A 27,103-nucleotide genomic window follows, 5' to 3' on the forward strand; every position below is an offset into this window, starting at 1 on the left:
GGACATATTATGGTTTTCAGTTTATCCTCAGTCAGGAAGAGGTTACCCAGGTACCATCCTAATCAGTAAATATGTGGTTCCACTTACAGGACGAACAAGCAGGTTTTCTGGTTCTTATTTGTTCAGTATATAATTATTACGCATTTTGCCTTAGAAATGTGACTCTAATGTGGGCAGAGATAGGGTGAAGGAAACATGAGCCAACATTGCCACAGCAACGCCAACTGACATCAGGCTTGAGAAGGCCATTTTCAGAGCCATAGATAAGTCACATCCTTTAATCCAGTAACTCCACGGGATTAAAGGAATTTCCCTAAAAGGGAACTTGGAGGAAGAAAAATGCTTCATTGCAACATGAATAAAATAGAGATCAAATTAGATTTCTTTGGGGGAGGGAGACTTATTAAAAGGGAAATTACTCAAAAGTAAATTTTTAAAAGTATCTTCCTTTCCTTGGGGACCTATCTCAGCTGACACATTATTACTTTCAATCTCTATAATAGCTAGGAGTCAGGTATTAAGAACTTCACTTTAAAAATGAAGAAGCAAAAATTTAGAAAGATTAAATTACTTCCCCAAGATGAAAGAACTACTTAATAAACTACTTTTTTTTCACTCAAAATTCTAATATTTCTGTTATAAGCCAAATTTAATTGGTATCACACAGATTCATAGTCTTTACAATAATCATTTTAATGAATTCATAATATTCTATCAATAATTATGAAGCAACAATTAGGAAAACATATAATATCAATTCAGAAATACAATTTAAGTTTGTATTTACCCCAAAATTACAACTGCATGAAAAATATTAGAAGAAATCATTTAATACTATTAGATGGGGTTGTTATTGTTTGTAGGTAGGATGACAGGCAATTTAATTCCCTTTCTGTGTTTTGTCTTTACGAGAGATAATAATGATATAGAGTAAATTCTTTCAAATCTGACTTTCTTCCTCTCTTGTCCTCCATTTCATAGTCCCAGAAAAACACACCCACTTGGAGGAAAAACATGGACTCTAGATATTGATATGTTTTATTCCAAATACGTATTCTTCAGACAAGTTTGCTTTCACTTCCAGGAATTCAGTTCATTAAGTTAACAGTCTGTAAGAGACAGAACAAAATAGTTTCTTCCCTGAAGTGCTAATTTCCTTGGGGTGTGATATTCCTAGTTGCTATGGATGGATAGGGAATTGTGTGTAAGTAACAAGGATCAGTGAACAGGACCCTTTCTTTGGTGAAAGTCCTGACAACACTGTGGAGAAATCAAGAGGGTAAAACAAAGGTGAAAAACCCACTTTAAGAAAAGGTAAAAATATACCTTATTGAGGATTCCTAGCTTTTATTTCTATAAACAGGGAAAGATCTATGGGAATTGAGTGATGCCAGGGTATAAGCAGCCATGCTAAGCCCCACTCTGAAGTTTCTTTTGATACTGTTTGGTGGATGTGATGTGGGCATTTTCAGGAATAGGGAAATACAAGGGAGAAAAAGGTAACACAAAAATTAGTTAACTTATGATCTTGGCAAAATGGTAACTTAAGGGGACAGCATCTTTCTGACATCAAGTTGCTATAAGATCATCTGAATGATCTGGGCAGTTGAGCAGTCTCTGACTCCTGGGCCTGTGATGATTGCCCACATCCCTTAACCCTACTCTGCTGCCATCATCAAAGTTCACTTCTTTGGGGTTCTCTTTACTTATTCAACAAATATTTGAAGGCCCAAGGCTGCTAGGTGTTGAGACATGCATTGGGAGATTAAAAACATACATGGTCCTCACTTTCTGCAACCTATAATGCAGTTAAGAGACAGAAATTAATCAGAAAATCACAAAAGTAAATATAATTACAACTGTGATAAGTGCTACGAACACACACACATACACACACAATCCCAATTCAGTTCTAACAAGACTATAAGATAGAACGATTTGAATTAATCGTGAAAGTCAAAGAGGACTTCCCTGAGGAAATGATGACAGAATGAGATGGCATTTTTAAACTTAATGAAGAGAAGGGAACAGCACTTTCCAGGCAGAGTATCCTGTGTCAGGGAAGCACAGAGGCCTGGAAGCAGGTCAGTGGGCAGCAGAGAGGTGAGTGGGAGGGGCCCACATGGCCCAGATGAAGTTGGTGGACACCAGATCACCAATCTTGGACCTTGAAAACCATGTAAGTAGTTTTGTCTTTATCTTAAGGGCAACGATCAGATATGTGTTTTAAAAAACCGCTCTGGCTACGGAGTGAACAGTGGCCTGCAGGACAGCAAGAGTGATTTCCTGGGAACTGGTCCTAAGTCTGCTGCAGTTTTCCAGGCAAAGAAATGGTGGCAGCTTGGACTATAGCAGTGTTGCTGGTGGAGATTGAGACGGAAATTTAAGAGAATTGATGAAGGACTAGGCCTTCTGGGTTAATCTGTTAAAGTGGAAACACACCAAAGAGGACATAACATATAAAACCTTTTTCTGCTAAGAGACTTGTTGGAGATTTGAAGGAAAAGATAAAAGTGAATGCTGTGGCTTGGCTCACTCCATTTCTAATCCATCCTTTCTCTAATAAGCCTTACTGCAGAGGCTGGAAAATGGAAAACCACATTTCCCAGCTTTCCTTGCAACTAGATTTGCATGTGTTATTTGGAATGTACCAATCAGACGCATCCATGCAAGGTACGAATTCAGAAGTGTGGTGATGAAGGAGAAGCAGGATTTGAGGCATATACTTTGCTTGTGTGGTTTGTAGCAGGAGGGGTGTGGTTCTGGCAGTCTGTCAAGTCTTTCTGGTTTAACAAGCAGCCTTTTGATGGTGGCAGAAGTGGTGGTAATTTTGGCAGCCCACTTCAGCTGTGCCTGGCACATAAATAGGTGTGGACTGTTGTTTTTAATACCTAGTATTTACCCCAAACAATACTACGTTCTATGGAGAGTATACCTCAAAGATAATGGAGTGTTCAGCCTGACTTCTGAAGTAGTTCAGTCCTGAAGGAAATATTGTCTCATAGTTTAATGTGTATGGTGTTGGTGTCCCTTCATCCCTGTTATGTTCTTTTTTTATAAAAATATATACCTTATGTATAAGGTATATATACATGTTATGCTCCCACAGTATAATAGGCTAAAAAACTGGTTCTGTCATTGCTTGGAAGAAAGTCAATCTATTGTTACTAAAGGTGAGCAATCTTCCTCTAGAACTTTCCAGAAAATTTTAAACATCTAATAAAAAATGACTATTAGAGTTAGTAAACTTAACTTTAGTTGCGCTGATGGTATCCACTTAAACTGTGCAGGAGCTATGTCTGACCAGGAAGCTTAATAATGTTGCAGGTTCTTCTACAAGGCTAATTTGATTGTAATAAATAATAACTTTTGAACAAAGAGTTAAAATGTCACCAGAGACATGCAGGAAGTGACTCGCTGCTCCTAATTCAAAAAATAGCTTCTTCTTTCTCTGAATACATTTTTGGTACCTCTCTCAGGACATTTCCCATTTTTTAGCTTGTAGTTATTTATATCCATGTCTGGTCTGCCTAATATATAAACCTGTAAAATCATTGAGGGCAGGGACACCCACTGATTCATCTTTGCATCTCTTAAAATGTCTGCTAAGAATAGTCCTTCATACAATGGAGGAGTCTCTGTTTAATGAAGGAATTGGTGAATTCTTGTGCATTTTGCCATCATGAGGACTAACACTTTTGAAAGAATACTTACAATATGTTCCTCTGCTTTGATCTATTTTCCAGATAAAACTGAAAGAGAACAAAAAATGAACTAAGGGTGTATAGGATGGGGAGGGTTACACTCATGCTGCTTCAGACACGTTTTCTCCACAAATGGTGAAGAGTGGCAAAAGAGTACACTTCCAGAGGGTAGGAGACCCAACCTCTAATTACTCATTGGCTGTATGATTACAGCCAAGATGCTGGAAGTCTCTCCCCCTCCTTCATAAAAGGGATTGAAGAGGCGATGAGTCCTTCTCATCACATGTGTCTTGTAGTCACCACTCAAGATGACTGATGCTCTAACCTTATGATGATTTAAGATTTTAATCTTAAAGTGATTTGAAGTGCAGGTAGCCTCAGCATGGTAATTCAGCATCATCTTACCTGCTGACCCTGTTCTATCAGTAGTTGCTTCCTAAGGCCAACGTTGTGCTGAGAAGGATTCTGAAGCCACATTGGGCTAAGTGGAAATGAGAGTCTTGACTTCACTGTGATGTCTGGCATGAGGCAGGGAGGGGAGTGGCAGCAAATAAGCCATGTTATCTCTGATCTAGTCCAATGCCTTCACACCACAGGAAGAAAATGAGAATAGAAGTTCATGTCTTAAGTTTACCATGTTCCATGCTTTATCCAAATTGATTGTATATGCATATATTTATCTAATCCTTAGCCAGTCTTAAGAAGCTATCATTATTATGATTCCTATTTTGAAGATGAAGTTTAGGGGAGCAAAATTTGCCTAAGACTAATGCTCTGGAAATGCATATCTTTAAGCACTCCCTTATACTGCCTACTAATCTGTGGGCACTTGCTATATGCTAGGCTAATGACACTTAGGGTGATTTTGCCTTCCAGGGAACATCTGGCAATGTCTGGAAACGTTTGGTTGTGGGGAGGAAAGGGTATTCCTTGAATTTAGTGGGTAGAAGACTGAGATGCTGCTAATTACACAGGACAAACCACCCCACCCAAACAAAGTACTGGGTTGGCCAAAAAGTTCTTCAGGTTTTTCCATAAGATGTTACAAAAATCCAAACGAACTTTTTGGCCAAGGCAATATTTGGTCCCAAATGTCAGTAATGCTGAGACTGAGAATGCTGAGTCAAGCTATGTGAAAGTCATTTTCAGACTGAGTTTGAAACCTTTCCTGTAGCCCAGTTGGTACAATCTCTGCTGCTGCTGCTCTTTAGGCTTCCCAGGTGGTGCTAGTGGTAATGAACCTGCCTGTCAATGCAGGAGACACAAGAGACACAGGTTTCCGGAAGATCCTCTGGAGGAGGGACCTTTCAGTATTCTTGCCTGGAGAATCCCGTGGACAGAGGAGCCTGGAGGATCTCAGAGTGAAAAACCAAAAGCATTTTCACTAAGATCAGGAACAAGACAAGGATATCCACTCTCACCACTATTATTCAACATAGTTTTGGAAATCCTAGCTACAAAAGTAGAAGGCAGTGGCACCCCACTCCACTACTCTCGCCTGGAAGATCCCATGGACAGAGGAGCCTGGAAGGCTGCAGTCCATGGGGTCGCTGAGGGTCGGACACGACTGAGCAACTTCACTTTCCCTTTTCACTTTCATGCATTGGAGAAGGAAATGGCAACCCACTCCAGTGTTCTTGCCTGGAGAATCCCAGGGATGGCGGAGCCTGGTGGGCTGCCGTCTATGGGGTCACACAGAGTCAGACACGACTGAAGTGACTTAGCAGCAGCAGCAGCTACAAAAGTCCCAGGCAATTAGAGAAGAAAAAGAAATAAAAGGAATTCAGATCAGAAAAGAAGAAGTAAAACTCTCACTGTTTGCAGATGACATGATACTATACATAGAAAACCCAAAAGAAACTATCAGAAAATTACTACAGCTGATCAGTGAATTTATCATGGGATACAAGGTCAATACGAGATCACTCGCATTCCTATATACTAACAATGAAAAATCAGAAAGAGAAATTAAGGAATCAAACCTATTCACCACTGCAACAAAAAAGAACAAAATATCTAGGAATAAACCTACCTAAGGAGGCAAAGAACTGTATATGGAAAATTATAAAACACTGATGAAAGAAATCAAAGACATAAATAGATGGAGAGATATTCCATGTTCCTGGGTAGGAAGAATCAATATTGTGAAAATGACTCTACTACCAAATGCAATCTACAGATTCAATGCAATCCCTATCAAATTACCAATGGCATTTTTCACAGAAATAGAATAAAAAATTTCATAATTCATGGAAATACAAAAGACCCCAAATAGCCAAAGTTGTCTTGAGACAGAAGAATGGAGCTGGAGGAATCAATCTTCCTGACTTCAGACTATACTACAAAGTTACAGTCATCAAGACAGTATGGTACTGGCACAAAAACAGAAATATAGACCAATGGAACAAGATAGAAAGCCCAGAAATAAACCCACGAACCTATGGGTACCTTATGTTTTAAAAAGGAGGCAAGAATATACAATGGGGCAAAGATAGCTTCTACAATAAGTGCTGGGAAAACTGGACAGCTACTTGTAAAAGGATGAAATTAAAACACTTCATAACTCTATACACAAAGATAAACTCAAAATGGATTAGGGCTAAATGTAAGACCATAAACTACAAAACTCTTAGAGGAAAACATAGGCAGAATATGCAATGACATAAATCTAAGCAAGATCCTTTATGACCCACCTCCTAGAATAATGGAAATAAAAACAAAAATAAACAAGTGGGACCTAATTAAACTTAAAAGTTTTTGCACAGCAAAGGAAACTACAAACAAGGTGAAAAGACAACACTCAGAATGGGAGAAAATAATAGCAAAGTAAACAACGGATAAAGAATTTCCAAAATATATAAGCAGCTCATACAACTCAACACCAGAAAAACAACAACCCAGTCAAAAAGTGGGAAAAAGACCTAAACAGACATTTCTCCAAAGAAGACATACAGATGGCTAACAAACACATGAAAAGATTCTCAACTTTGCTCATTATTAGAGAAATGCAAATCAAAATGACAATGAGATACCACCTCAAACCAGTCAGAATGGCCATCATCAAAAAGTCTACAATAAATGCTGGAGAGGGTGTGGAGAAAAGCAAACCCTCTTGCACTGTTGGTGGGAATGTAAATTGATACAGCCACTATGGAAGACGGTATGGAGATTCTTTAAAAAACTAGGAATAAAAACACCATATGATCCAGCAATCCCATTACTAGGCATATACTTTGAGGAAACCAGGATCTGCCTGCAATGTGGGAGAACCAGTTTCGATCCCTGGGTTGGGAAGAACCACTAGAGAAAGGAAAGGCTACCCACTCCAGTATTCTTGCCTAGAGAATTCCATGGACTATACAGTCCACGGGGTTGCAAAGAGTTGGACATGACTGAGCAACTTTCACTTTCACTGAGGAAACCAAAATTGAAAAAGACCCATGTACTCCAGTGTTCATTGCAGCACTATTTACAATAACTAGAATATGGAAGCAATCTAGATGTCCATCAACAGATGAATGGATAAAGAAGCTGTGGTGAAGGAAAGTGAAAGTGAAGTCGCTCAGTCGTGTCCGACTCTTTGAGACCCTGTGGACTGTAGCCTACCAGGCTCCTCTGTCCATGGGATTCTCCAGGCAAGAATACTGGAGTGGGTTGCCATTTCCTTCTCCAGGGGATCTTCCTGACCCAGGGATCGAACCCAGGTCTCCTGCATTGCAGGTAGATGCTTTAACCTCTGAGCCACCTGGGAAGCTCAGCCATAAAAAGGAACACATTTGAGTCAGTTCTAATGAGGTGGATGAACTAGAGCCTATTATACAGAGTGAAATAAGTGAGAAAGAGAAAGATAAATATCATATACCAATGCATATATATGGAATCTAGAAAGATGGTACTGATGTATTGATTTGCAGGGCAGCAATGGAGAAACATAGAGAACAGATTATGGACGGGGGAAGGGGAGGATGGAGAGAGTGAGTGCTTGGAGAGAGTAACATGGAAACTTACAATACCATGTGTAAAATAGATAGCCAATGGGAATTTGCTGTATGACTCAGGGAACTCAAACAGGGGCTCTGTAACAATCTAGAGTGGGATGGGGAAGGAGACGGTAGAGGGGTTCAAGAGGAAGGGGACATATATATACCTATGGCTGATTCTTGTTGTTTGACAGAAAACAACAAAATTCTGTAAAGCAATTATCCTTCAATTAAAAAAATAAATAAATTGGAGGATGCACACTGTTGTTCAGTCACTAAGTAATGTCCGACACTTTGAAACTCCATAGACTGTAGCCCATCAGGCTTCTCTGTCCATGGGATTTCCCAGGCAAGAATACTGGAGTGGGTTGCCATTTCCTTTTCTAGGGGATCTTCCCAATCCAGGGATCAAACCTGCATCTCATGCTTGGCAGGCAGATTCTTTATCACTGAGCCACCTGGGAAGCCCTCTATCTCCATTTTTGCAGAAAAAGAACAGTGCTCTCAGAAGCAGGAAGTTGCCACCTTAAGACAGGAACCCAGGTAGTTGATTCTAGAGGCCTCTGGAGTTCCCCCTCCATTAAACTCCTGTATCATCATCTTCTTCTTTTACTTCATCTTTTACTTCTTTTACATCATCTTCTTTTACTATCAAAGCTTGTAAACTCTTTTAAGACCTGCTTACCTAATACAGATTTCTGAAGATAGTAACATTCAGGGAAGTATGAACAATCCCCACCATGGTGTGTATTTGTCTCCAAAGATAAAAAGTATTTGTTCAACAGTTCAAAGAGGGTCTTTAGAAGCTCATATTATAGAACCATAGACATTCAGATCCTTGCTTTAAAATAAAACTCTGAAGAGAAAGCTAATTTTAGGATATAACAAGCTTGTTCAAGAACAATTAGCTCTGTCTGGTATTCAACTTTAATTCATTTCCTTTTGTTTTTAGGAGCTGGTTAGTCTGGAAGCTTATTTAGGAGTAGTAGAGGAAATTAAACTATGAAAAGACACAGTAAGATTCCTTTTTTCTTGAAGCAAGGCATAATATGAATAAGTCTCATTCTGTCCAATTAATTGCCTCAAGTACAAATAGAAAAAAATATATACACACTTTGTTGTTTGAAAGAGATTAAAGGAAAAACAAAAACAAAAAACAAACAAAAAAATGGGATGGCAGTTTCAACAATAAAGCCATATTCAAATAACTTCTTTTCGGATTTTAAGGCTTGCATCCCGCAGTAAAAGCAATTCTAATGAAACGGTGAGAATGGGAGGTGGAGAAAGGAAAAGAAATAAAGAGAAATAAAAGAGCTTGAAGCAGGAGGGCGGGGGAAAGATTGAGCTGCTCTTTCCGAGAGGAATTACTGAAAAATGGAAGACGGGTTAGGAAGACGACGGGCGTGGGCAGGGTAACTCCTTAAATTCAAAATGAATGGTCTGGGCTCCTGGCTTTCATCCACCCGGCGTTGATCTGGTGCAGGCGGATGATTTAAGAACCTCCAAGTCATCCCGTTTTAAATCTCTATTAGGATTCTCCGAGCGCCAGCGTGGGTAGCATAACGGTGGGTTAGTTCTGCAATTTGCTGGGATCCTCCCGCCCTCGCTCGCCGCCTGCCAGATCCAAGACAGACAGTCCCAGACATCCCGAGACCCAGAAAGCGGAGAATCGAGCGCAGTGAATGAAATGTGGAAAGCGTGGCTGCTGCAAGAGCCTCAGAAACCTTAATTGGGGTCATTTAGGAGGCTGGAAATGTATCGAGTGCTGCAGGTGGTGGGTGGCACTGGAATTTAATATTCTGGAGCCCCTACTCTGTGCCAGGAAGCGCTCCTAGCGAGCCACACTTACTGTCCAGCTCGGTGAGCTAGGTTAGAAAGATTTTCAAGGAGGTTAAACACCTTACGTTTGCCGCTCCTCTGCCTGGAACGCTCTGCGACGACGGTGGCAACTTTCCGCGGTTCAGGAATCTGCGTAAAAGTCGCCTTCGCTATGAGGCCCTCAGAGGATTTCACAGCCCCACTATTACACCCGTCACTTTTTAAAGCTCTGCTTAGCAGTCACCCCTCAGTGCTCATATTTTTTCCGGCACTTTTTCATGTGTTTATATTTGCATGTGCCCTTCTTTGTTCATGGTCTGTCTCCCAACAGAAGCGTAAGCTCCACGAGAGCAGGAACCTGGTGTGCCATTATCACAGCTGCATGCCCACAGCTGCTCCGGAAGCACACAGTAGGCGCTCAGTAAATGTTAATTTCCTTCTCATCTCTCCACCTGCGGCACTCGATAGGCTTGCAGTCTCCAAACTGAGACCTGGTGATTATGCTAGGATCAAAGGAGGCAGAGGAGCAAGTGGACAATCAAGTCGAGGGGAAGCGCCGGCTTTTTCACTGTAACTGTGATGCTTTCTCTCCCCTCCCCCTCGCACTTGAACTACGTAGAATAACGAACCACACTCCCCCTCTATGTCCCCTCCTGGGATCCAGCACCAATCTGCATCACTGCCTCTGGATGTGGGGGGTCACAGCCTCCTGCCGGATCCTACCGGGATTCTGTCCTTCGACATCCGGTGCCTGCAAACCTCCCTTCACCACGTGTTTTCTCGATTCTCCATCCCTTGGCCTCGGTCTGAGTTCCGGAAGAAGTCGAGTCCTCTTTGCCTGTTCGACCAGAGTCTCCCCTGAAATCTTGTCCTTTAACCAGCCCCTCCCATGCCCCCCCTCACTTCTTTCTCCCTCTCTGGCCCGGAAACGCTGGGCCAGAACATCTGAGTGCTTAAACACTCCACGAACATCTGAGTGCTTAAACGGCGCTCACAGAACGCCCTGGGCCGCCGGGAACCACTTTTCTCTTCCAGAGGCAGCTCCCACCTCACTCTCTCCTTCGCACCTGTCGGGAACCGGGTTCCCAACTCCCTTGACTGCGTCATAGAATCGGTGCTCCTCCCAGGTGCACCGCCCCGCCTCTTTCCCGTGGGCTACTCCTGATTGCTGGGAGTGTGGGTCACTCTGCCGTCTCTCCCGCCCTCCCCGCGTGGCCCCGCCCCAGGGCCGGCGTAGGCTCCTCCTCCTCACTCCCGCGCCTCCCTCCCCCATTGCTAATTGCCTGGCTGCGCGCGCGAAGTTCTGGGCAAAGTACTGGGAACTGGCTGAGCGTTCGCTGTACGCTGGAGCCGGGCGGAACAAGGCGAGCTGGGAGCCAGGAGGCCGGTGCTCAGCGCGGGCTCTGAGCCCGGCGGCCGTCGGCGAGTAGCCATCCCCGCAGCTTTCTGCTGCAGCCGGGGCGGAAACTATCAGCTGTGCGTTGCTGGAGGACCGAAGAAGCCAGGTTTGCCTCCTTTCGCGTCTGCTGACAAACCCCGGAGCCCAGCACCGGGGAAACTAGGCGGCGTCCCTGGCGGCTGAGCGCGCAGGTAAGCACTAGGATGCCAACCAGAATAGTGCTGGGGTGCGGTGGGGACCTGGGCGATGGCGTGGACTCCGAAGCGCTGAGATTTGGGGGGGACGCAGCCAGTCTCAGCGAGAATCTGGAGACTGCCTCCTGTCTCCCGAGGAAGAACTGTTAGTGGAGCAACCCCGAGTCGCCCTCGTGCCTGCATCCCGGGAGTTAGGGGGCCAGGTGCTGCCCACACTGGAGTGCTGTCCTTAGAGGCACACTTTGGTCGGGGTTGACGGCGAGAAGGCGCCTAGCTTGGGTCAGGGCGCCGGGGGGCTGTCCTGGGCAGCCGGGAGACGCGGCGCCGGGGCGGGAGGCACAGGAAACCAGTTTAATTGGGCCGAGCGCGAGGCTAGCAGCACCACATCCGCGGGCTGGGGCGCGCCGGGGGGATATGGGAGACGCACGACTTGTAGGCTCGGGGCTCGCCCGCCTCCCCGCGCGGGTCTTGCTCCGCTTCCCGGCACCGCGGCCGGGGACCGAGGGTCCTTGGCTCTTCGGGCTTCCTGAGAAGCGTTTGCAGCTTCTGGAGTCCCTAATGGGCATTGTCGTAGATCGTCCAGCTACTTCTTAAGCCGGCGCGCGCCGCCCTCTTTCGGTAATGCAATTTGTACTCTCTTTCCTCCGTCTCACAAACTACCAGTCTTCTCCTTAGTCAGGACTCTTGAGTTGAGGGAGCTGTGAAGTTGTCACTTTAGATGGGCCTGAGGGTTACGCTGAGGTGCATCTGAACCCCCGCCACCACCCTCCACCCTACCCCCACACCCGTCGTGACCCATAGAGTTTGAGTACTGGGATGAAGGCATTTAGAAATATTTTAAGCTGCAGCTGCTAAAGAGATCCATCCACAGATAAAGGTGTAGGTCTAACTTCTGATCATCCATACTGTACTCCCAAGCATCATACAAGGTGAAGTCCCCGTTCTGGCCCAAGGAGACAAACTAGGTAGGCCTGGGCTAAAATGCACCCAAGCGAAATGACCATGGCCTCCATCAACATGTGGGCACACCACCCTTTTTGGTATTCCTCATAGCACTCATCTCTCTCTGAAATTGTCTCCTTAGACTGTTTACTGTTTCCCCCACTCTAGAATGTCCATCACCCCAATCCCAATGTCAGCAACAATGCCTAACACACAGTAGGTACAAAAGAAATATTTATGGAATGAATGATGAAAACTTCTCTGTAAAATATGAGGAATGGTGATCTCATACTGGTTTTGATTTTCATGTTTATCTTTTTGCTTTTCTGTTGGGAAATTGAACAAATACCAGTAACTACTATTAATCCAGCACCTACTGAGAGCTGGAAATGTACTAGGAACTTTGTATAGATCACCTCATTAAACATTGCTGTTGTTGTTTAGTTGCTAAGTCATATCTGTCTCTTTTTGCGACCCTATGGACTGTAGCCCACCAGGCTCCTCTGTCCATGGGACTTTACAGGCAAGAATACTGGAGTGGGTTACCATTTCCTTCTCCAGAGGATCTTTCCAAATCAAGGATCAAACCTGCCTCTCCTGCATTGGCAGGCAGATTCTTTACTGCTGATCCACCAGAGAAGCTCTGTTAAACATTACAATAGCCTTAGTAGCTTGGTATTTCTAACCCAATGGGAAACTGAGGCTCCAGCAGGTTAACTAATTTTTCAAGATTATCCTAGCAGAAGTAGAATTCCAGCTCATCCTCTCTATTATGCTGTATTGCTTCCGAGAAACTGAAATGTAATTTCCACCATTATAGCCAATAGGCATTTAACTTTATTTATAACAAAAACTATTGCTTAGCGAAAAGGAGATTTATTGCATTATCATTATTGAGAGTTAGTTTCGGTAACAGCTAATAGTTATGCTGGAAGTCCAGGATGCCATAGGCTGTTATTTAATCTTCACCATCTTGATGGCAGTGCTGTGAGGTTATCTCCATTTTACAGATGAAGAAACTGCAGCCTAGATTCGGGAACCTGCCCAGGGCCAATAGAAGATTCCTGAGCTGGATTTTTACTAATAGTCTTTCTGACTGTAAATCTTTAGCTCCTTCCACTATACTGAAATGTCTCCTGCACCCACTATTTAATTAGATGTTGACTCATTATGATAGAGTTCAGCGATGCAACATATTCAAACCACCTGAGGCCGAGCTGTAAACTTTCCACTGTCAACAAGTGTCTAGTTGTACTGTTTTCCGAATTGTTGAGATTCTTACTGCCATTGATTTTTGTGGTTGAATTTATAGTTTATGGGCTTGGTAGATAGATGGGGCACTTTTCATGTAGGAGGAGAGGAAATTCTCCTTTCATCTAGATTTAAGTTTGCTGCTGCTGCTGCTAAGTTGCTTCAGTCGTGTCCGACTCTGTGCGACCCCTTAGACGGCAGCCCACAAGGCTCCCCCATCCCTGGGATTCTCCAGGCAAGAATGCTGGATTGGGTTGCCATTTCCTTTTCCAATGCATGAAAGTGAAAAGTCAAAGTGAAGTTGCTCAGTCGTATCTGACTCTTCGAGACTCCATGGACTGCAGCCTAGGCTCCTCCGTCCATGGGAGTTTCCAGGCAAGAGTACTGGAGTGGGGTGCCATTGCCTTCTCCGAGATTTAAGTTTACTTTCACCTAAATCTGAAGAGAAATCTGATGGGTTTTACCCACTGTAGTAAGTGAACTCGGAACACAGTAATGGTTTCTGCCTCTTAAGGAAAGTACTGGAAGACCAGCTAGAACCTCTCTTGCCATGTGTAAAATGGAGAGTTGAAACCACTACTAGTTCCAGAAACTTCTGCAGCAAGCTTTTAGCAAAATAACTATATTTTGACTCTTTGTTCTCTTGTAAAACTGAGGGCAAGGTGAAGTTAGCTAAGTATGTCATGGTTACCACCTGAAGGGCTAATGGCAAAATGGAGCATGGGGCAGAATTAGAGGTCCCTTTTTTCCTTCTGTTTTATTCCAGTTTTAGGGGTAGTATAATGCTTTTCCTTTCCTGAAGACCTGGATAATCTGTGGTCTTATTTGTACTGTGTCTCAGCAGGACTGTATTTTCTTAATTGTTAATTCCATTTCAAGGATACTCCAGGGAGGGCTGGAGAATCCTTCAACCCAGAATGCCCACAGAAATGATAGGCCTGTGGGACACTGAGGATCATGGAGGCTGTCAAGTTGAAGGAGCCTTCAGAATTGACAGTTTCACTTCCCTGGTGGCTCAGATGGTAAAGCATCTGCCTACAATGTGGGAGACCCGGGTTTGATCCCCGGGTCGGGAAGATCTCCTGGAGAAGGAAATGGCAACCCACTCCAGTATTCTCGCCTGGAAAATCACATGGACAGAAGAGCCTCTTAGGCTGCAACCCATGGGGTCGAAAAGAGTCAGACACGACTGAGTGACTTCACTTTATGGTTCACTGTAAATTCCTTTCTTGTCTATGTCTTATTCATCAGCTTTGAGCCTCCTTCTCTGGAAACATCTTTCTTGACTTCCCAATCAATGCTGTTTAGACCATGTTTATGTTCATCTCACCCTAGTTCGCGTCTCTCCTTCCTTTTGTCTTTCACCTCCATCCCTTCCTGTTGCCCCTGTACCATCTTAGCTCAGGTTGTCAGGGACTTCTCTGCTGCTGCTGCTGCCGCTAAGTCGCTTCAGTCGTGTCCGACTCTGTGCGACCCCACAGACAGAAGCCCACCAGGCTCCCCCATCCCTGGGATTCTCCAGCCAAGAACAATGGAGTGGGTTGCCATTTCCTTCTCCAGTGCATGAAAGGGAAAAGTGAAAGTGAAGTTGCTCAGTTGAGTCTGACTTTTAGCGACCCCATGGACTGCAGCCCACCAGGCTCCTCCATCCATGGGATTTTCCAGGCAAGAGTACTGGAGTGGGGTGCCATTGCCTTCTCCGAGGGACTTCTCTACTCTGTCCTAATGTTGCTTTCAGGCAGATTTACCTCCCTCAGTTCTGCCTTGGAATCACAGGTAAATTCTTGAGATCCAGTCATTACATTGCTAAAAATTATTGAGTGACTTATGTAGTTAATAATTATAACATTAATCACAGCAGTGGTAGCTGCTGATCTTTTTGTGCCAGGTATTGGCTTGAGTACTGTGCATGAATTAAACTGTTTAATCCTCAGAGCAACACCAAGCAGGCCCTGTTGTTATAACCCTGATCTCCAAATGAGACTGGGAAAAGGTAAGTTTCCACCTACTTTACAACTAATACAAGGTGCAACTGTATTAGTTGTGAAGTAATCCCAGGTCCTTTCTCTCTCTCCATCTAAGGTAGACCCCTTAGCCTAAAGTCAGGATCCAGCAGTCTGGGCTCAGTGTCTGTCTCCATCCCTATTCCCCAGCCCTGTGTACAAGCAGCCTGAACTGTATTCAGCAACAGAGCATTTTGCCTTTGCCCTTACACTCCTGTTGCCTAGAAAGCTCTTTCATTGTCTCTCCCTGTGAAACCCCAAGTGTTTCAAGGCTTATCTCATAAACTAGGTCTGCCAGAATCATCTCTCTGAAATCAGTCTCTCACAGCATTAAAACATACACACATACACACACACACCACTCTCTCTCACACACACACACACACCCACCCACCCACCCACCCCCTGGCTTCAGCACTTTGTTTCTTTCATACCCACCCTCCACATTCTTTCACCCCAGTGCCTCCTGGCCTAGTTATCTATTTAAATGTATGGCCTTCCTTACTGAATTGTAAATGCCTTGAAGGCAGGACTAGTATCTATTCCTTCTTTTCCTGTTCTTCACATCACTAAGCCTGATATCTTATCCAAAGGAGGTGTGCAATTGAAAAGAAAAGATTGCATTTGGTTATATTATGTAGATCAGATGGTAGAGAATCTGCCTGCAATGCAGGAGACCTGGGTTTGATCCTTGGGTCAGGAAGAGCCCCTGGAGAAAGGAATGGCTACCCACTTCAGTGGGCTTCCCTTGTGGCTCAGCTGGTAAAGAATCGCCAGCAATGCGGGAGACCTGGGTTCGATCCCTGAGCTAGGAAGATCCCCTAGAGAAGGGAAAGGCTACCCACTCCAGTATTCTGGCCTGGAGAATTCCATGGAATGTATAGTCCATGGGGTCACAAAGAGTTGGACACAACTGAGAGACTTTCACTTTTCACCCACTCCAGTATTTTTGCCTGGAGAATTCCATGGGCATAGGAGCCTGGTAGGCTACAGTTCATGGAGTCACAAAGAGGTGGACAGGACTGAGCAACTAACGCTTTCACATATTCTGTGAAAAAAAGTCATTGGAATGTGGCATTTTGTTTCCTACTTTTTGTTCCACAATACTATAATATTTCATCAATTTATGATGAAGCAATGGAAATCCTAATTATTGAAATCTATGATAAGCACCTATTCTGGTTTTCACCTTGCAAATATTACAAGGAAATCTCAAACCCGTAAACAAAACATTGTTTGTAGGATAAATATGCACTAAATATGCACTTGCATCTTATATGTACCATCTTTTCATATATATATGTAAAGTTATATTAAACATATATTGAAACTGTTAAAAAATTGAAACTAAATTTTTGTCAATATCATATTGATCAATGAATATTTCTCACTTTTAAACCTGACTTATCAGATCTTATATGAATAACCTCCAGCTCGTAGCTTGGCTCTGTGTGTTCCAGTCAAATTGAAGTAAGTTCAGCTCCCTCATGTGCTCTGGCCTCCCAGTTTCCACATAAATATCTCTCCTCATTATGATGCATTCCTCCTCACCCATGTTCACCTGGCTAATTCCCACATATCCATTATATTTCAGCCTGGATGTCACTTGTAGGAAGCCTTCCTCTGCTCCCTTCAGGTTGAAATTGGAAAACACACTTGGCACTGTGTGCCTGCCTGTTGATGAGGGAGTAGTTATCATACCATTTTGTAACTGTTAGTCACTTTGACTGAATCTTCTATGAAACCACTGACTCTCATTTGGCTTAAATTAGAATTATGTAGGGATCTTTTGTTGAGTATGAGGGCTACTCCATTTCTTCTAAGGGATTCTTGCCCACAGTAATAGATACAATGGTCATCTGAGTTAAATTTGCCCATTCAAGTCTACTTTAGTTCACTGATTCCTAAAATGTTGATGTTCACTCTTGCCATTTCCTGTTTGACCACTTCCAATTTGCCTTGATTCATGGAGCTAACATTCCAGGTTCCTATGCATTATTGCTCTTTACAGCATCAGACTTGAGTTGCATCACCAGTCACATCCACAGCTGGGTGGTGTTTTCGCTTTGGCTTCGTCTCTTCATTCTTTCTGGAGTTATTTCTCCACTCTTCTCCAGTAGCATACTGGGCACCTACTGACCTGGGGAGTTCATCTTTCAGTGTTATAACCTTTTGCTTTTTCATACTGTTCATGGGGATCTCAAGGCAGGAAGACTGAAGTGGTTTGCCATTCCCTTCTCCAGTGTAGGGATCTTGAAACATTTGTCCCTCCCTAGGCCCCACTCCCAAAGTTTCTGAATCAAATGGCTTGAGATAAGGAGGGTTGGTCACTTTTTTAAAAAAAGTTTCCTCATTCTGTGTTATAGCTGGATAGTATTCCCTTGTGTGAATATAATATACAACTTACTTGATTCAATTAAGTTTTTAAATGACAACTTTATTGAGATATAATTAGTATTTCATATAATTCATCCATTTAAAGTATACAATTCAGTGGCTTAATTTTTTTAAAAAATGTGTACTTTTTGGCTGTGCCACATGGCATGTGGGATCTTAGTTCCCTGACCAGGGATCAAACCTGCGTCCCCTGCATTGGAAGCACGGATTCTTAACCACTGGACCACCAGGAAAATCCCCAGTGGTTTTCAGTATATTCACAGTTGTGCAACCATGACTTCATAATTCATTTTAGAACGTTTCACAATCCCCAGAAGAAACTGTACCAATTAGCAGTCTCCCCTCCTCACTTCCCAACCATGAATCTATTTGATGCCTGTATGGATTTGCCTCTTCTGGACATTCATGAAAATGGCATCATTCAACATGTGGCCTTTGGTGGCTGGCTTCTTTCACTTAGCATGTTATTGTCAAGGTTTATCCCTGTTGTAGCATGAATCACTGCTTCATTTCTTTTTATTGCCTAATAACACCCCATTGTTTGTATAGACCATACTTTATCCGTTTGCCAGTTGGAACTGGAATTTTTTAAAATCTTCCCCAAACAAACCAAATGTGCAGGCAAGCGTTAAACCGGAAGTTCCTTTGAGTCTTGTCCATTGTTGTGTCTTGAGGCTAGAACAGCACCTGGCACAAGATAGATGTGTAATAAATCATCTGAATGAATGAAGCATTTTACTATAAGTATAACTTCTGTTATGCTGGTGTCATGAAAAAACATTGTCATCAAGAAGAGGTCCTCATAGTTGATTATTTAGACCCTGATTTGAACAAATTCATTGTTAGAAAATATTAGGTAATCAAGGAAATTTAAACATGGATGAAAGGGTCCTATTTTTAGAATTTGCTTTAAAATATCTCAAGGGTGGGGAGGGAGTATAGAGGAAACAAGGCTGTTACTGAAGTGGGATGATGAGTTCTTGATGCTGTTCCCTAGATCTGCTGTCTGTGGGGGCAGCCATTGTTCACATTTGGCTGTGGTGTACTTGAAATGTAGCCTTAGTGAGATGTACTGTAGGTATGAAATATACATTGTTTTGAAGACTTAGTATGAAAAAAATGTAAAAGTATCTCAGTAATTTTGTACTATTAACATGTTGAAATGGTAATATTTTGGATATATTATGATAATATGTAATTTAAACTAATTTTACCTATTTCTTTTTACTCTTTTTAATTTGCTACTTGAATGAAAATTGCATATATGGCTCATATTACATTTTTCTCTTACAGTGTTGCTTAAAGTAAATCTAGCTCCTTGCTTGAATCCCAAGGGTCAATAAAGCTGTCATTAAAAAGTAACTGAATAAAGTATGTTGTATATTATATTCACACAATGGAATACTATCCAGCTATAACACAGAATGAGAAAACTTAAAAAAAAAAAAAAAAGTGACCAACTCTCCTTATTTCAAACCATTTGATTCAGAAACTTTGGGAGTGGGGCCTAGGGAGGGACAAATTTTTTAAGATCTCTAGGTGATTCTAATTTAAGCCAAATGAGAATTTGACATTTTTCATATCACATTAAATTGAGGACTCCCAAATTTTTAAAAAGTCTGGAGCAAAATATTTTTCATAAGTCTCCTCTTATGTGAAGACTGGGACTGGGAAATATCGATTTGTTCAAAGATGATTCTTTGTAGAAGGTTATAGCAGGCAGGCTGTAGCCTTCCTATATCATTCCTGGGTTTGCTTCATCTATGTGAAAATCTAAAAGTTCTTTTGTAATAAATGGGATAGCAACATGAAGCCATAGAATAATTGCTCCTTTAGTTACTTGCCTGATTGTTTTGTTTTGAAGTTGATGAATTATTTCCTTAATCTTAGAAAAATACAGAAAATAGAGTAGCAATTTCATTGTTCTTAGTCATGCTGTTTATATCCTGAAATTGAATTTTCCCTGTACTTTCTTTATAATCACTCTGCCTAAATTTGTTTGTTTGGGAGCCAGAATATGATTGTTTCTAGACTTCTTAAAGCCCTGAAAGAGTGGAAAATGATTCTTAAATAATAATAATAACATGTGGGTTTAAAGATGATTAAAACAAATTGCTTTCATATAAAATTTCTTGGGATGAGCCTTCTGTCGCTGTCTAGGTGTCTGTGTTTACTCGCAGAAGCATAGCTGGGGTAATAAACCCAGCTCTCTGAGTGGGTATAGGCTAGACAGATGACCCCAGAGGATATTTGTCCTCACCTGTGATTTCTGAGATTGGGAGACAGTGGATTTGAACTGAAAAATAGCTTGGATTTAAAGCAGAACAGAATTAAATTGCAATGAGCAACCCAACAAGAGATCATCAGAGGGACCTGTGCCTGCCAATATAAAATCAAGTTTATTCTTTTGTTTATTCTCTGTAGTTAAAATGTCACAGTCCATTTTCTTAGTGTTGTGTGGGTCAGACGCTTTGCAGTATAGCATTTCTCCACTTGTGTATTAAGAGATAGTACTATGAAAGATTCCCATGCTTCTTTTCCATCTTGATATCAAATGCCATCATACAAGAGTTTTAAAGTTATACTTTGTCTTATAAAACAAAAAGACCTCATCCAATCATTTGTGGTGGGCAGTGATCTGAAATGTTTAGAAGCAAAAGCTAAATAATGTATTTTTTTAATGTGACAAACATGATTAAATTTGAAGTAAATGGCTCCCTAGAATGAAAGTATGCAGTGTGATTTTTGTCAATGAATGTCAGTGAATTTTGTCAATGAATGTCAATGAATATTTGTTGTGTACCCACTGTATGCCAGGCACCAGGCTGGGTACCTGCCATCCAGGTACCTTCAAGGAGGTATCTCCCTTCAAGGAGATATTAAACAGTCACAGAGAATTTGTTCATTACAGTGAGGATCTTTGGCTCCAAGGGAATGAGTCTGGATTTTAGTTGGGAAGCTGGAGAGAGAAGTTCCATTTTTTCTGTATGTCATGACTTGGGCTGCTGATGGTCGCAGGAGGAGAAGAGGGAATCCTGGGGGTGGGGAGGACAGCAGTGAAGTCCTGCCCTTTCTGTGTCTTTCTGCCAATTGCAGGAGGCCAGGTGGAACTGAATAGGAGGAGGGGCTTAACTCCTCTTGCAAGGTTTTGAATTGCTCTCTGTGATGATACACAGAAGTGTGCTTATTTGTTATCGGGAACTGCATCCAAAGTTGAGTTTTTACCACTTTTGTAACTGAAATTGTATGAAAGCTAACAACCTGTTCTCCAGCATTACCATGGAAGTAGCTTAAAATGACTTGCTGGCTCCAGTTCAAATGTAGTTCTGCAGTCTAGCATCTGAGATGAAGCGGACAAGGGGTACTTGAAGGCCTCAAAGAATGTAGGGAAGCCCCAGTTGGGTTTTTCTTATGGGTTCAGAGCTACTTCAAGCAGATTTCTTTATAGAATTAACTGAAGTGTCCTTTGGAACTTGTTGGGAGTCTTTAGGGCATGGGGAACCATCTTGACTTTGAAGGGTTGATAATTGCAAAGAACAGTAATAACAGCAATGGTAGCCATTAGCTGTGGCATACTTACTATGTGGCAGGTTAAGTGCTGTACTTATACTACCTCATTAGATCTTCTAATAATTTATGAAGGGGCTTTCAGTGTAACAGTTTACCAATAGCCAAACAGAGGCTGGGGAGTAATCATTTGCTCTTTGGTTGTCCAACATCCCTTTACCCTTTCTGATTTCCATTTGAGGACTCACCTTTTGCCTGAGGGTCTAGAATGAGGGGCCCCATTCTCCTCAGCTGTGGGTAGCCCTAGGAGTCAGATGTCTTTTACTGGAATCTGGGTTCAGTGCCAAGGGTCACAGAGATTCTGCTGCCAAGGGCATCTCCCGACCCGACCGTTCTTATCTGCCTGGCATTGTAGTCTGGCTTCAGGTCCCATGAAGCTGTGCCAGTGCCTGTCCCTCCACCCACCCCCCCTTACTTCCTGAAACTATTTTCCCAGTACATTTTTTTGTTTGTTTGTTTCAGTTGCCAGAATAGTTTCTCTTCTACTCAAAGAACCTGTGACTGTCACAAGCCTAGAGGGGCTTAAGTCATTTACCCATGATCACAAAGGGACCAAGTGGCAGCACTGGGGTGTATTTGGGTCATTGACCAGAGGGCCCCTCACTGTGGTGGAGATCACAGGAGCGGGAGACAGAGAATCAGAAGATGAACCCAGTCCCGGTAGTGCCTCTGTGGCCTTGGGCGGATCACTGCCGCCTTATGCGGAACTGGATGGACAAGATGAAATCTGCACCTGTCTAAAGGACACCCAGCTCCAGAGGATTTCCTCCTTCGTGAGATTTTTGGATGTGTGACTGTGTTCACCTTTTCAAAGGCTTGCAGTTTGAGATTTGAGGTGCTGTCTTAGGCAGCGGTTTTCAAAGTGTGGTTCCATGAGTTGCCATATCAGCATCACCTGGGTACATGATAGAAACAGAAATTCTTGGCCCCACCCTAGACCTTCTGAATCAGAAACTGAGAGGAGGGCCCAGCAATCTGCTTTTTACAAACCCTTCCATTGATTCTGATGTTCACTAAAGTTTGAGAACCACTAGGCTAAGACCTTTTCATTTTATTGAAAACTACTGTGTATAATAATTGATTAGCCTCAGCCCCTGCTCTCAAGGAACGTTTGTGGGGGAGAGTTATAACCCCCCAGATAAATGGGGAAAGTGAATGAATATGAGAATGGAGAGGTGGGTTGGGGCCCAAATGGAGTGGACGCCGAATCCTTTGGTAAGGGTTTGGACTTCATTTTGTGGACAGTGAACAAGGAGGTGATGTGGTGGGAGCTATTTTAGAGAAAAATCCTAGTGGTGATAGAGATGATCAGAGGCTGGGAATACAAGCACAATGAGACCCAAAATAGGTTGGTCACAGTGGGAGAAGAAAGGACAGACAACACAGAAGTATTGGCAAGTTAGAATGACAGCTCCTGGAAATAGGGGATTAAGGACCAGGGCTGAGGGAGAAGGCAGAGATGATTCTATGTGAGATAATAAATGGTGTTGGTACAGTCAGGTGAAAAATAAAGTTGGAGCATCACTCCTTCCATCAAAATAAATTCCAGGGAGATCAAAACTTTAACATTAAAACAACTAGAAAAAAAATACAATACGATTTTAATAATGAGATAGAAAAGCTTTTCAAGATAGGACACAAAATCCAGAAGCTATAAAACAAAAGATTGATTCTCTTGACTACATGTGATTTTTGCAGAGCAATTTTTTTTAACTGTCAAAAGGCAATTAATTTGGAAAATAATTGCAATTCATGTCACAAAGGTCTAATTCCATCAGTATATAAAGAATTAGAATAAAAGAAAGGACAGTTGCTCTAGAGGCAAAAAATTTGAACAAATAGTTTATAAACCTGCCTACAAATGACTCTTAAGTGTGTGAAAACTTCAACCTTACTCATAACAAGAGAAACAAGATGCCATTTTTTAACCTATCAGATTGGCAAATGTAACATAAAGTGGTAACACTGTCCCCAGAGGTTTGAGGAAGCAATTATTCTTGATGGTTGGAAATGTAAATTGTTCCAAGCTCTGTGTGGAGCCCTTGGAAGTATCTTATCAAAACTGCAAACACGTGTACCCTTTAAATCAGCCATAACAGTTCTGTGAATTTAATCCTACTGATAAGTAAATGTGCACAATGATATACATGCAAAGTTATTTATTGCAACACTGTTTGAATAAAAAGATTGCAAATAACCTAATTGTTCATTAGTAGGAACTGGTTAATGAATAATGGAGCAGTTAAAAATGAGGCAGCTCAACATCTACTGATTTGTAACAATCTCAAGGGTATTAAGTTTAAAAAAAAAAAAAAAGCTAAGTGTAGAATACATAGGTTTGTGGCTTACATATAATATATACCAAAGTATGTATGGGATAATTCCATGTGAGTAAAAATATATTCACACCTAATATATATGTTATATGTTTATATACATAAACATGTACATATTTATGCATATATATATACATATTCATAAAGGGGGGGTGGAGGAAGGGTGGGCTGAAGCCAGCTGGCACCAGCTTGTGAGAACCACTTGTGTATATCTCTCCCCAACTCCTTGGTCAGTGACTTTGCAGTGGTCAGTGGTCATTTGAAATTGGCCAAGGTGGGAGTATTTACAGCATGGAAGTTGGCAAAGGAACCAAATCAGGGTTTTCATTCGTTTTTGTTTTTCCAGAGAGCTGGTTGATAAACATTTACTAGTACCCCCTGTGTATCATGAATATAAAATATCTCTTGAAGGCTAAACAAGAAATGGGTAACATCAGATTCCCCAAGGAAAGGAGCTGGGAGATAAAAGGGCAGGTGTGAGATTTCAATTGTATCTTTGAAATTTTGTTCCAGGTAAAGGAGTTACTTGTTCTGCAGTAAACATGTGAAGCAAGCCAAAAAGTAGAGTTTCAGGCCTATGTGACTATTATTTAAGGAACCATTGACTACTATGGAAGAATATAAATGAATCGGTCTTAGGGCAAAAGGATGCTTTTGGTTTTAAACATGCTGAGGTTAAAGTATGTGGGTGATACCAGTGATGCCCCCCAGATAACTCAGAAGAGAGGGCAAAACTGAGGATCACTCCTGGGAGTCAGCAGTTTAGTTGAAATTAGGACAGTTGAGGTTTCTAAGGGAGGCCCAACCTGTCCAATGTTTTGGGCAGGTCCCTGGAGAGGAAGGGAGATGGATGTGGTACCTTGAGGAATGTCAAACAAGAGGTAGGTAGTCACAAAGGTCAGAGGACCTTATAATGATATTCATAGCAGATTTCTTTAATGGATTGTCTATAAAAAGTGAACCCCAATGCTCAATCCTTTTTGAGAAAACATAACTTGATATAATTCTCCTAGCCACTCTATGGGGGTGGGTATTATTTCCAAGATTGCTTGTGAATAGGAGAGAGGGATAATTCCAAAGAATAAACCAGGAGAGAGCTCCTGGGAGGGATGTTAATAGAGCATACCTTGGAGACCTTTTAATGTGGAAAGATTTTTAAGTTTGGGTGGAGGGAGCGGTGGGCAGTTGCAGACCCACCGAAAGTGTGAGCTACGAAATGTACTTCATCAGTGTGACTGGTGGTCACACACAACACCCAAATGTTGTATTCCACTGTGCGTTCAGTGGTGGGGAGGATAGGAGCCAGGGAGAATTCCCATCAAACTTTGAGACAGATCACGGAGATGGCCTGTGAGTACAGGTTTTCAGAGTGTCGGCGCAGGAACTGTGACATCTGGTGCCACTTCACTCTCAGTTTTCTTTTTTTTTTTTTTAATATAAATTTATTTATTTTAATTAGAGGCTAATTACTTTACAATATTGTATTGGTTTTGCCATTCATCAACATGAATCCACCACAGGTGTACATGTGTTCCCCATCCTGAACCCCCCTCCCACCTCCCTCCCCGTACCATCTCTCTGGGTCATCCCAGTGCACCAGCCCTGAGCATGCTGTATCATGCATCGAACCTGGACTGGCGATTCGTTTCATATATGATATTATACATATTTCAATGCCATTCAGTTAGTTTTCTGACTCAAGCTGCATATGCCTTTGTGGTGGTGTATTGCTTATCTTTTTTTAAAATCTTTCAATAAATTATGGGATGGAGGCTATATTTTCTAGATGACTGTGACTGCGGAATAAGAAAAGTGGAGGTTAATGAAGGAATGATTATTTGTTGACGTGTATTTTGGGGTTTCCCTTGTAGCTCAGATGGTAAAGAATCTGCCTGCAATGCAGGAGACCCGTGTTCGATTCCTGGGTTGGGAAGATCCTCTGGAGAAGGGAATGGCAACCCACTCCAGTATTCTTTCCTGGAGAATTCTATGGACAGAGGAGTATTGCAGGTTATAGTCCATGGGGTTGCAAAGAGTCGGACACTACTGAGCGACTAACACACATATATTTTTATGTATATGATTTATTTATGATGTGCTAAGGATGAATATTCCTGTCTCACAAGACACATACAAATCCCGCCTCTGTTATTTAGAGAAAACACTGTGTTTATTTCAGCGGTTCTTTTACCTTGTACGTGTACAAACGGTATACAGTTTTCACCCTAATTCGGTTTTCAACTCAGTCTTTCTTTAGCTCAGTGTTCTGTTGTTTGTTATACGTTTGTCAGGTTAGGGACAATGCCAATAATGAGGTGTCAGATAGGAAAAGGAAAATAGCTGTGGCCTAAACACGGTTCAGAAAAAGGACTGCATGGACTTCATGGCAGCCTGCTAATGCACCATACTCCTGAATTGTAATTCCTGTTTCTTTAGGCTTTGATCTCATGGCCAACATAGCATTCCAATTTGCTTGTTACTTTCCATTCTGCATCATTTGTTCCCTGATGAAGGGCTGAGAAGCCTCTTTTGTTCTCTGGCATCAAAAGGTCTAATTTTCATGGATGTATGCAGATGGGTGTTTACATAAGATAGCTGCCTTTTTTGATGCACTGATTGACACCTTTGTCTGACCAATGCCAGGAACCAGAGGGCAGGATGTTGGAATCTGGGTCTCTGTAAAATGTGTGGTGTGTGGTCCAGAGATGTGCCCTGATTATCCTTCATTGCTAAGAACTTCACGGATGAGTTGAGCAAAATAACCATGTGCTTGGGTCTTGCTCTAGCTAGTTGACTCATGCTGAGGTCTAGTGTGTCATGGACTTCTCTGCATTCCTGTGGATAGTACTGTTCCCTCCCCACACCCCTGAAGGAGTTGTGTGAGAATTAGCCAAGTGTCAATAGATGTGAAGGGGGCTCTGGAGGAGATGAGAGCTACATGACTGCTAGTTGATCAGGAAGCCAGCAGGAGGGGATGCACAGATACACATCTGTTTCTCTGGGATCTAAACTTCAGCAGCACCACAGTGACCTACGGGGCGTGTTAATTGCTGGGCCTCACTGCAGAGTTTCTGATTTAGTGCATCTGTGCTGCGATCTGCATGTCAAACAAGTTCTCAGGTGATGCTGGTGCCACGGGTCTAGGGACCCCTTTGAAAACCCAGGCGTTGGTGTAGCAGGCAGAAGACTCACTCTCAACCCACCCTGAGTCCACTCTTATTTGGGGAGGAACTGGAGAATTCTAGTTCTCATTAGCCCCATGTTTTAAATCATAAGCCCCATATCTTAAATAGCATTTTCACATTTGCCAATTACTTTAATATACTTTGCTTCTCACAATAAAACAACCCCATGAGGGAGCAGGACAGCTATTACCTTGTTGTAAATCAGACTGAGGACCTTGGGTAAGATGAGTGATTTACCGAGAGGACAAGTGGCAGAGCCTTGCATTTCGGTTTTCTTAGCATAGCTTTAGTGTTCCTTCTGTGTTGTTAGTGAAAGCTTAGCAATCA

At 42.3% G+C, this 27,103-nt stretch overlaps 1 protein-coding gene across 6 annotated transcripts in view; it reads left to right on the forward strand.

The window, feature by feature from the left end:
• The first annotated feature begins 10,677 nt into the window (after nucleotides 1–10,677).
• OSBPL3 (oxysterol binding protein like 3) overlaps nucleotides 10,678–27,103 on the forward strand; it is a 198,289-nt gene continuing 181,863 nt past the window's right edge. For 3 of the 6 annotated variants that reach the window (XM_055590567.1, XM_055590565.1, XM_055590566.1), the window contains exon 1: nucleotides 10,678–11,092. The gene's annotated coding sequence lies outside the window, so the exon portion shown is untranslated. The remainder of the gene's footprint in view (nucleotides 11,093–27,103) is intronic. The other 3 variants (XM_055590569.1, XM_055590568.1, XM_055590570.1) reach the window with 3 other exon arrangements.

This window comes from Bubalus kerabau, chromosome 8 (assembly GCF_029407905.1).
Source record: "Bubalus kerabau isolate K-KA32 ecotype Philippines breed swamp buffalo chromosome 8, PCC_UOA_SB_1v2, whole genome shotgun sequence".
Lineage (NCBI taxonomy): Eukaryota > Metazoa > Chordata > Mammalia > Artiodactyla > Bovidae > Bubalus > Bubalus kerabau.